Consider the following 12851-nt stretch of genomic DNA (forward strand, 5'->3'; position numbering starts at 1 on the left):
CAACTCCACTGAGCTTTTTATGAGACCAGGAAAACTGCAATTTTAATTGACATATTCAAAGATAGATATACTTGAATTGAAGACAATATAGTCATGGTTTACTGGATTAGTTCCTATCATGAGTGTGCTGTACTGTTTGAGAATCTGTGTAAATGATATCTACATTCTGTGGAGATTAGAAAAAGGCGATCTCATTGAAACATTGAAAATTATAAAAGCCCGACAGGATAGATGTTGAGATGTTGAGATGTTGCTTCCCCTGATTAAGGGATCTAGAACAGGGGACATGGTTTCAGGATCAGAGGTTAATTATTTAGTACTGTGAAAAATTATATGTTACTTAATACGTAATTCTCAAGTCTAGAAGTTTTTGGATCTTCCATGATTGACTATATTTAATACTTAGCCGGACTTTTGGTTCTCTTGTGGTCCCCAAACTTTGGGAAATCAAGTAATACAGGGAGTTGAAGACCAAAGTCAGCCGTAATCCTGTTGGATGTTGGGACAGGCTTAACTGGCAGTATAGTCTTCTGCTCTTATCTCTCTCATTCTTATGAATATCCAAACATAGTTAGCGGGAAGAGCCTGTTCAATATTTTGAAAAGATCATGCTGATCTGATTGAAGTCCCAACTCCACCTCCCTGTCTACCCTGTGCCTTGATTAGAGACAAAAAAACCCGACAGATTCTGGAATCCAAAGTCCTGAAGAAGGGTTACACCTGAAACATCGACTTCTGCACTTTCTGAGGCTGTCTGGCTTGCTGTGTTCTTTCAGCCTCCTGTCTGTCTACCCTGTGCCCTTGTCAATCAAGAATCAATCTAACTCAACCTTCAGAATATTCCATGACTGTTCCCACTGCTGTTCGTGGAAGAGAATTCCATTGAACAATGACCATCAGAAGATAATTCTTATCAAGTGCGAGAGCCTTTATTTCTCAACTGTGACGCCTATTCTAGTCTATCCTGCAAGGAGAAACACTGTCTCAGTTTCTAACCTCTCAAATGCCTCAGGCTCTGCACTTCAATAAGTTCACTTTTTCATTCTTCTAAACTGCAATGGACATGACCCCCCTAAACTATCCAAGCTCAACTCGATAAGACAAACCCTTCCTCTCAGGAGTCGGTCAAATAACATTTTCTGAACTGCTTTTGAAAATTTTACTTTTTTCATGCATAAGGAAATCAAAACTACACACAGTACCAGAGATGTGGATTCATGAATGCCGTGTAGAACTTTAGCAAAATGTCCCTACATTCCATTCCCTTTGCAATAAACAGAACCATTCCTTTTGCCTTTCTAATCTACTGCAGTACCTTCATGTTAAATGTGATTCATGTTCCAGGATTCTCTGACCCTTCTGTACTACACATTTTGCAATCTTTTGCTATTTAAATAATATACTGCTTTTCTATTCTTTCTTATAAAATGGTTGAGTTCACATTTTGCCAGACTCAATCTGCCAATTTTCTTTTGTCCCTGAATTGAACTTGCCTAAATCCCTTTTCTAAACTCTTCATATCCTCCGCACAATTTGCTTTCCTCCTTACCTTCACATAATTAGCAAATTTAGTAGCCACACATTTAGAGTCTTTCACCTGTAATGTATAAAGGTTATATATATTGGATGCTCCTTGGGGAAAATCTTTTTATTCAAGGTAACGCGAAATGTTACGTCCCCAAAGAAAATGTGCAGGGAACTGTGTTAGACAGAAGAAATGAAAGAGAGATACAAAAAATGGAGAATGCCCTCTTAATTTTGGGAGCACCGAAGAACAAGATGTACATTCAACTGCTGAAAACATATATTTGGCTTCACATGAAAGTGATAGATACACAAATGTAATTATCCATGCTGTTTCGTAACAAGATAACAAGATGCCTGCTGTGCCTAGTTATGTTGTTAGTCTCGTGCTGTTTTATGATGTACAGTTTAAGCAGGAAGTGAACCACAACATTCTTAATTTACTATGTGAACAATTTACTGATGTTCTCTGCATGATCCAACTGTGACCCCTACAGGCCTTTGACAGCAATGTGTTAACTGGAACTGAAGATACACTGCCCTTTTCATTAAGTTTCCATTGTTGTTTGTGCTGTGCAAAGACAGATATAATATATATTAGAGATTCAATTGTTGCCATTTGTGGTTCATTACGTGACTCTCAAGTGTGCACAGTGACTCGGTGGTTAGCACTGTTGCCTCACAGCGCTAGGGACCCGGGCTCGATTCCTGTCTCAGGCGGCTGTCTGTGTGGAGTTTGCACATTCTCCCTAAATTTGTGTGGGCATCCTCCCATAATCCAAAGATGTGCTGGTTAGGTGAATTGGCAATGCCAAACTGCCCATTGTGTTCAGGAATGTGTGAGTTAGGTGTATTAGTTAGGGGAATAGGTTACTCTTCAGAAGGTCTGTGTAGACTTGTTTCCACACTATAGGGATTCTATATCTACAATGGTGGACTGTGTCTGTCCTTTGCATTACCCTGCCTTGAAACAAATAAGAATACTTTTCAAAATAGTTAAATTAGTTTTACAAGGAACTTCATAAATGCCATTAGTAACAAATATACAGCAACTGTAATAGTGATGTATTCTAGTAGAAACAGACGATTATTCACTGTCATTACCATTGCACTGAACTGTTATTAATATTCCTTTCAATTTGGAAAGGATGCAAGAAATCACTCAAATTGTCATTCAAGATGTTTATTAGGTCCATTTTATTTTGTTAAAGGGAGCCTAATGATGTTACTGGCATTCAAGCCAAAGAAATGTGGAGCCATTGCTTCTTTTTTTAGGACAACAAATTCATTGTCTGCACGCAAATGAAGATCTTAAATGTTGTGCTCCCAGTAAAGTTGTATAACTGACCTTGTTGTGTTATGGTTCGTACTGGAGGAGGACTGTTGGCACATTCGCCACACCAGGGAATTGTCACAGAAACTGTATATACTCCCACCTACCTCTCCTTGAAACACAAGTAAACGCAAATCTCATGACACAGTAAAACCTGTCTTTTAAATTTCTCTCCACAAGCAAATTTATTTGTTATGTTTTGTTGTCTTTGGCTTCCTGCTGCCTGCCATTTTCTTCCCACACAACCAATGCTCACAACTGTACTTTAAAATAATGCACATGTTACCATCGAATGCACCCCTCCCCAACCCACATCTTTCCTACTGTCACTGCACTCCATAGCATCTGCTACACTTGGAGTCAGACAGCCATGTATAATTCATGTCATGAATCTCATTAGATAGGCAAACATGTATCAAATGCTTCCCTGTTCTTAAAAAAGTATATTTATCAAAGTCCTTTCTCAGTGCAGGAGTGCTCTAAGCTTTCTGTCTTTTGGAAATGCTTGTAATTGCAAATTGATGCCTTGTGGATCAGCTTTGACAATAAGTTGGAGCTCTATTGTCACATGTTGTTCATGCATCCATGCTGATGCTAACAGGTTATGTGTTCTGATTTAGAATTTATCCACCCGTCAGACAACTGTGATAAGAATAGTTTTGAAGAAATGTGTTGGCCCACTGATCTGAGGAGATGAATGTATAAGGAATTATGGAGTACAATTCCTCCTTAGATTCTGTCATCACATTTTTCCAAGTGGAACTCTTGCTTCTGTACAGACGGAGTTTTCCTAAGCTTCCAGCTGCTCCCAACTTTGCAGTGAGCTGGTACATGACACTTCCTGTATGAAATGCATTGGGAAGACAGATTTGTGACTTCTTTCGCATGACCCTAGAAATGTCAATACAGTATTGCACTTGCATTTGTTGTTGGCAGTGTGCATTAAATTTTGAATTTGCCCACACACTGTTCAGTTGAAGACTGTGAAATTCCACTGGACAGAGAGGATAGCCTACCGCAAGGCACTTCTGCCAAATGCTGGGGTCCAACAGCAAAAGATTCTAAGTTGAAAGCAAGTAAGTAGATATCAAACCCCAAAGTCAGAAGCAATGATTCAATGCTAGGAAACCAGTCAGGCAATTTTTAAGTTACGCCCAGTTATTGTGAACATTATGCATAACACATTGGAAACAAGAATGTTCCACCAAATGAATGTTGCATTGAAGCATGTGCTTTCAAGCAATTTGAGTCTCCTGCATTGTAATTTTTAAAAAAGCCATAAGTAAAACTTGGATGAACTAATGAACTTTGCTCTCGCCCTTCTCTGTACACAGACCCAAAGAAGGGTGGAACTTTGTTTTATGTTGGTGCTTATAATTAATTTATTAGCTAAAACTTGACACTTATACTCAGAGGCATGAGTGGCTACTGGAGGAAGTCTGCAATAAGACCGTGGAAGCTGTTTCCGTAAATTCAAGCAAGATTAGAGACGTTACTTTGTCACATCTATGTGTAAAGCATTCATTGATAACCTGAATGTCAATATTTGAAACTAAGATTATTGAATGCACATTTCATGCAAAGTTTCTAAAAATATGGGTTTATGTAGAAAGGAGGAATATTGATATTAAAAAAAACCTACAAGACACAAGTGCCAAATTCCTTAAAACCTCTTTGTTCAATATCTTCCTGTAATTGTTACCCTTATACTGGTGTAAATTTGTTTAATTATAGAATCATGGAGCAACATACCATGGGAAAGTACCAAAGAAACACCATTATGTGCCTTGTGTCTTTGAATATATAAACAGCATTCAAGCTGAAAGACCAACTCAGCCTGGAGCAACACTATGCATACCTCAATGTGAGGTCGCAATCTTGTAAAGCTAAAACACATGGTTAATTGCATGCCACAACCAATGGATCAGACCTGAGCAGTGTCATCCTTTCTCATTCAGTTGTGATTAGTTGTGGGCAATCAAATAACTAATAAGGGGATTCACAAATATCCCCATCTTCAACAAAAGACAGAAGCACTTGCATCAATCTTCACCGAGAAGTACCAGCAGTTGGTCCTTTCTGTTCTGCTTCTTGAGGTCCCCAGCATCCCATTCAACCAATTCAATTCAATCTCCAGGTTATATCAAGAATTAGCTGATAACACTGGATCCCATAAAGACTAATGGTCCTGACAACAATGTACTAATTGTGCTGAAGACCTGTGCTCCTGAGCTGGCCATGCTCCAAGCTAAGTTGTTCTAATATAGCTACAACATTGGCATCCACCTGGCAATGTGAAATATTGCCTGGGCTTGTTTTGTATATAAAAGGCAGGGAAGATTCAACCCAGCCAATTACTGTCCCATCAGTCTACTCCTGATCACCAATAAAGTGATTAAGTCGCACCGACTCATTAATAACCTGCTCGCTGCTCAGTTTGGGTTCTGCCAGGGCTTCTTGACTTTTTCTGGTGTTTTATTACAGCCTTGTTGTAATGAACAAGAGAGCTGAACTCCAGAGGCAGTTCAGAGGGAGGGACTGTGCTTGAATTCACAGTAGCATTCAACCAGGTATGGAGTAGTTGGGGCTTGAACCTGACTTCCTGGCCGAGGGGGAGAGACATTACTACAGTGCCACAACAGCCCCATTTTTAATCAACCTATTCAGAAATATTACGATAAACCTCCTGGAGTAGATCGTACTTGAATCAGGTCCCTTGATTCGGAGGTAGAGACACGACCAATGTGCACCAGAGCCTTTTTCCTCAGGATGCTTTTCCTAGACCCAACTATTCATGGCCGTGTCATCCATAACATTCCCTCCATCAAACAGTCAGAGGAGGGGATATTTGTTGTTAGTGCTACACTTGAGGCTGTCAATTTGGGACACCGCCAATACTGGAAGTATCCATATATACATGCAAGACATGAACTATATTCAAACCACAGCTGATAAAAGGCAAGTTAACATTTGTCACACAAGTTCTAGGTTCTGACTATCTCCAATAAGAGAATGTAACCACCTCCCCTTGATGTTCAATAATACTATCATCCCTGATGCCCCCATTATCAACACCAAAAAGAGACATTTTTATGTTTTGGATTCAGCGACGCTGCTTCAGAACAGTTTTCCACAGATGCTGCCAGACTGCTGAATCTTTCCAGCAATTTCTGTTTGTGTTTCTAATTTCCAGCATCCGCAGTTCTTTTGGGTTTCCATTTCCCACCTCCCCCACCCTCATCATCAACATCCTACGGGTCACCGTTAATCAGAAAGTGAACTGAATTAGCCATATCAAGACTGTGGCTATAAGATTAAATCAGAGAGCAGCAGGAACTCCCCTCCTAACTCCCTAAAGCCTGTCCTCCAGGTATAAGACAAGAGTATGATGAGATACTCTTTAATTGCCTAAGCATTCATAGCTCTGACAACACCCAAAGCCCTGCTCCATCCAAGAGAACGCAACCCATTTTATGGGCATTCCATCCGTCATCATCATCATCAACATTCACTGATAAAAGGCAACAATGTGTGTCTGCAAAATGTACTACAGTAACTCAAAGGCTCTTTTGACAGAGATCCCAAATTCATGAGAACTCTGTCATCTGGAAGGTTAAGGACAGCTGATGCATGGGAAGACCAACATCTGGAAGATCCCCTCCAAGCCACATGCTATCTCAATTTGGAATGATATTCATCTTCCCACAGTGTTGCTGGGTAAAGATTCTGGAAGCACTGTGACTCTCTCTACACTCCAAGTACTGTAATGGTTCAAGAAGGAAGCTCACCACCAACACCTCGCAGGCAATTAGGGATTAGCAAAAAAAAAATGCTCACTTGAGCAGAATATCGCTGTCAACAGCTCTATCATCTCTTCAGAAAGGGTAAGATGTCATTCTGCATAAACATGCCCAGTAACATGATTCCATGCTTCTATTGAAATTGATTTAGATGGATATTGCCCATATGATATCAGCGGACTGATGTTGTGAATTAGTCAATATTTCCTTGTTAAGCAGGCAAAGTGCACTTAAGATTTTGTATGCAATTAATTTATGCTACAGGAAATGGTAACACATGCTGCAAGATGTAGTTGCTGAAACCCTCAATCAGATTGAAGGGTGACTTGTGCAGCTGTTTGTTATTGAGGATGACGATAGGCTCATAGAGTTGGTATCTGAAACAGACAAAGAAGAGAAGTTGGATATTGCCTGCTCTTTTCAAGTTATTGAAATTCATCCAGTATTCAAACAGATTAAACGAAATGGCATTCTTTGGCAGCATTGACTCCTCTCAAATAACATGAGGTATTTCCATTGATAGGGGCATAGTATTCAATACCTCCTGTGACTCTATCTTCCAGAACATTGAGACGATCAGCCTCATTAATATCCATTTCTGGGTCCTTTAAATGTCAATCTTCCATTATTTTTGGACACCGTTTTATATTCCTGCATTTAACAACATGGTTTAAAGACAGTCTTCATAAGTGTCAAAATATTAAGAGTTAAATATTGCAGTAACTTGACAGTCTTTTCAAATTATTGAATACTTGTGCTTTGCTACCAGAACCTGCTGCTACACTTTATTAAAATTCAATGCTATTTAAAGGCTGCAAATGAGGATTTCCACACAGCACAAGCCCACAACCTCTTTGTTTCATCAAAGTTGCAATCAACCAATGCAAATGGGTATTTAAGTGAGCTGGGAACATCATTGAAGGTGGGGTCAATGATGAAGCAGGTTGGTAGATTGAAGCCCTCCTTCCAAAGCATAACACTGTGGCAGTTTGCAGAGAGGGACATTTGCATCAGTAACTCTTGGGTGGCTCCAACTGTGCAGTTAGAACCACTGTTATGACAATGATTCGTAGCACGCTGTGGCTAAGCAAGAATAACTGAATAAAATGGAATGGGGAGAAATGTGTTGATACATAACTATATGGAAACAGAACCAATTTGTGCTTTCATGGAAATTTTTCCAGGTGCACTTCTTGGTCCCTTGTACTGGCTAGTCTTATGTCCCAAATACCTCATTGTGCTTCCATAAGAGAGCTCACTTTTGTGCATGCTTGTTCTGGAGAGAATGCTACAAATTGTTTTGCCGTCCCGAGCATTTCAAAATTAATTGCTTACAAGTTTAATGAGAAGAAATGTGGAAAATCAGTTTCAAGGAAGGTTACATCAAAATGCACCTTTTTCTTTCTGGTGTACTTGCCATTATGATGAATAATGGTCCATCTCCATCCCTAGACTGAAGAAGGTTTGACAACTTTTTGATTAAAAACATTCCTCCACTTAATTCTTTTTTTCTTCTTTTGATCGTGAGAAGTTCAGTTTCTCTGAACGTGAGAAAAATACACAGAGTCAAGACCCAAGAAGTTAATGAAGTATTGCATTGAAAAAGTAAGATGTCATGAGATATGTAACATTTTTGAAACTGACATTGCACCAACTAATTGTCAAGGCTTTATGCTTTGGATTTCAGATTGGGTGGGAGAAAGTTTAATCAAAGCTGCTATTCTTGGTCATCATCTTATGACACTTGCTGGAAAATGTGTCCCCAATTTGACTCTTTTAGCATTAAGTTTGATTTTGATGCCTTCTAGTCCCATAGAGTCATACAGCAGGGAAACAGATCCTTCGGCTCAACTCCTCCATGCTGATCAGGTACCCTATTCTAACCTAATCCATTTGCCTATGAGCTAACGTTTTGAGTCAAGATGACTCTTGATCAGAGTTGAAGTGAAGAGTAGAGAGGGCAGCATCGCCCCTCCACACTTCACATCAGTTCTGTTGAAGAGTCATCTTGACTCAAAACGTTAACTTGTTTTCTTTCCATAGATGGTGGCTGACCCACTGTGATCTCCAGCATTTTTTGTTTTCAGTACATAGTCCAGCATCTGCAAGTAACTTACTCACCCATTTGCCTGTGTTTGGCCCATATCCCTCTCAATCCCTCCTGTTCATGTACCCATCCAGATGCCTTTTAAATGTTATATTATACCAGCTTCCACCACCTCCTCTGGCAACTCATTCCATACGTGGACCATCTCCTGCATAAAAAAGTTGCCCCTCAAGTCCCTTTTAAATTGTTCCCCTTTCAAATTGTTCCCCTTTCATCTTAAACCTATGCCCTCTACCTTTGGACTCTCCTGGGGTAAAGATCTTGACTCTTCACCTTGTCTATGTTCCTCATTTTATAAATGTCTATAAGGTCACCCCCTCAGCCTCTTACACTCGAGGGAAATAAGTCCCAGCCTATTAAACCTTTCCTTATAACATAAACCACTGATGCACATATTTTAATCTCCTTTTGAGAATAATAGTCTAGGTGAGTTTCATTGGATCATCAGCACTTTTAAAACCATAATCGTAATGTTCAAGATTGTTGGAGTGTTCAATTTCAGGAGCCTATTACCTTTTCGTATCTCTTCAGAAAACATTCCATTGAAGCTGTGCAGATAACTGATTACAGCATCAATGCAAAGTTGTTCCTTGCATGAAATCTATTCATTGTGAATTTGAATGAGATTGATGTAAACAGCATCATGTGAATGCTGCCTGCTGTTTATCTACCGAATATGCTCACACTTATGTCAGATTTGTTATTGTGAATGCAGAGTGCCAACAGAGCTGGGTATAAATCTCTCGAAGTCTGTTGAATATTTGACTCCAAGGTTACGGACAATGGCATGTGCTACTTCTCAGCCAGTGTACCTCCTATTAAAAGGACCATGTTTAATATCGTCTCAATGATTAGGGAAGCAACTGTTTGGTCATAATAAGCATGTGATTATCTATGAAAGCCGATACACAAAGTGTTGGGGGATGTGGACAGCTGTGTTTCTGAGTCACCAAAGAGCATGGAGCATGAAATGCCATGGGAAGGGCTGGTTATAGAATTGAAACTTTCTATTGTTGATTTTCATGGTTCTTTATCTCAAAATATAAAACTGTTGTGAAAGAATTATATCAAAATGAGGGGCAGGAAATTGTCTAATACTTGCATGTGGAAGCTTGTTCTATTATAACGCATGTAAGTTCATCATAGGACAATCAATCTTAGAATGTGATTTTTGGTCTCACATTGTGATCATGAAATTATGATAATAAATAAGTAAACCAATAGTAACTTGACTAAGTGTAACTGATGGTAACTGACTGATCTATCTAACTTGTATTAAGGCCTTGCTTCTACATGCTGAAACTCTTAAAATGATCATTCAGCTACTAAGTCCATTTCAAAGAAGAATTTAGCAAACGAGATCAACATTCCAACATTTCATTGCTGAGATTCTCGGGGGACTAAACTAAACAGCCACTGATAAAGGCCTACACATTACCGTTGATGCTGACACCATGCCAGTTTTTTGGTGTGCCTGTTTAGTGCTGTGATTATAGTATGATTTGATATAGAATCCCTACAGTGTGGAAACAGGCCCTTCGGCCCAACAAGTCGACACTGACCCTCCAAAGAGTAACCCACCCAGACCCATTCCCCTAATGCTCTACATTTACCCCAGATTAGTACACCTTACCTACATATCTCTGTACACTACAGGCAATTTTAACATGGCCAATCCACCTAACCTGCACATCTTTGGATTGTGTGAGGAAACCCTCACGGACACAGGGAGAATGTGCAAACTCCACACAAACAGTCACCTGAGGAGGGAATCGAACCCAGGTCCCTGGCGCTGTGAGGCAACAGTGCTAACCACTGACCCACCTTGCTGCCAACATGTATGCAACTAGCATTCATCAAGCACTGAAATAGCTGTGAGACCAAAATCATGAGAAGCTAGTGTGTGTGCAGATTAGCTTACACTGCTAGTATGCACCTCAAAAATGGGATGAGCACTGTGACTGAAGGAGATGCTGGAAATTCATGAACAATTCCCTCAGGCTATGGGAAATTGTTGAATATTGGCTCAAGATGACAGAAAAGATGTAATTACATTCTTAAATACTGCACTGGAACCCATGAGGGAAAAAATACAAACAGAGAATTTTCTGTGCAGGATCATAAGACCCTTTAAGTAAAGGTGTGATCAGTTAGCTGTGAAGAATCAAGCACCAAGTGTCTGAATAACATAACAATTTTTTTAAAATGACAATTTCACACTAGCACAAGGTCAGTGAATTTATCTTCAAATATCAGACCTCAACAGTACAACTGGATTCAAATCTTATTACAAATGTTTTACCATTTTTCTGCATAATGCCAGTCATGGCCATTGCACATACATGAACCATTCTCACCCATGTGACATTCAGTGCAAGTCACGTGGGAGATTGAATTTTTTTTTAACCACTAAGGAGAAACACCATGCCCAAAATATGAGCTCCATAGGCCTGCATTCTATCACTGATGTCTTTGGGTGCCTTGGTGCTTTGACTATAATATTCTAAAAGTCAATGATAAATGGAATATGATATATCATCAAACCTGCAGAATTCCAGAGTAAGAAAATATTGAATGAGCTAATTGAGTCAAAATAACTCTGGAGAGATCTTAAAATTTAAGGCAAGTGATGTTTGGAAATCTCACCTCAAAGCAAAACACTGGTGTTTCCTTCTTCACTCTAGCCCCAACCCCTTAGTCAACTCCTCCCTCAAAATATGACAATATCAGAAGGCTCCACTCATTTAAGTAAATATAAGTTAACTAAATTCCTGTACTTTACCATGCATAGATAGCAATTGCATGTTAATTAGGTTCATTTAATAATAGCTGGGTGTAAGTGTGAATACATATTTTAACTGTTTTGGACCAGACAAAACATCCTGCAAATTTATCAAGAACATAGCCTAGACCCTAACTTTAATTTTATTTAAAGACAAGTGTAAGCTTCTGTGTTTCAGATGTAATTAGATTAGTTACATAACTCAGCTTTAAGCAAAACACACTTTCTTGCTCTACAGTTAAAACCCAAAAAAAGAAAGAAGAATTGGCGTAACATGAGCTCTATTGGAACACTTAACAGAATCGTAGACTTTTAAATTACTAAACAGCAATTGTTCCAGTATAGTAACATCCCTTAAACATAGCCTTGGCAAAGACAAAGTCAGTAAAACAGATTTTCTGCTGCTAGAATTACATGCGAGACAATGAACCCAAGTTTTTAGCTGTAGTAGAGAAAGAGAGAGTTTCTGCAGCCAGCTTCTAAACCCAGCAACTGCTGAAAGTTAAACCAAACCGTGGTTCTGTGGGAGCCTTACTCCACCCATTCAGGTTGCCTCTATTGTTCCAACTTGAAAAAAATCCCTAAGGCCCCACAAGTGGTTTACTTTATTGACTCAAAACTGCACCTCTATTTCAACCGCTTCATTGTTTTTTTTAAAAAAGAACAAAATGCACCTCTCAAAGCCATACTATTATCACACTTTGCTGTAATGTCTGTTACCTTTCCTTTGGAACATTGTTTCAATTGCAGAAGAAATTAAAGGATACCCAAATCAAATCATTATAGAGCCTTAGCGTCACAGAGATGTACAGGATGGAAACAGACCCTTCGGTCCAACCCGTCCATGCCGACCAGATATCCTAACCCAATCTAGTCCCACCTGCCAGCACCCTACCCGTATCCCTCCAAACCCTTCTTATTCATTTACCCATACAAATGCCTCTTAAATGTTGCAATTGTACCAGCCTCCACCACTTCCTCTGGCAGCTCATTCCATACCCGTACCACCTTCTGTGTGAAAAAGTTGCCCCTTAGGTCTCTTTTATATCTTTCCCCTTTCACCCTAAACCTATGCCCTCCAGTTCTGGACTCCCTGACCCCAGGGAAAAGACTTTGCCTATTTACCCTATCCATGCCCCTCATAATTTTGTAAACCTCTATTCTTGGAACTTTGGAACAATATTCATTTAATTTTCAATTTTTTGTGTACATTCCTTCACATGTGATTCATGTGCTCTTGAAATGATTGACTCCTTGAAAGGAAAGTAATCATCATGAGGTTGAAGAATGATGATGATTCCTGTT

This window comes from Chiloscyllium punctatum, chromosome 49 (assembly GCF_047496795.1).
Source record: "Chiloscyllium punctatum isolate Juve2018m chromosome 49, sChiPun1.3, whole genome shotgun sequence".
NCBI lineage: Eukaryota > Metazoa > Chordata > Chondrichthyes > Orectolobiformes > Hemiscylliidae > Chiloscyllium > Chiloscyllium punctatum.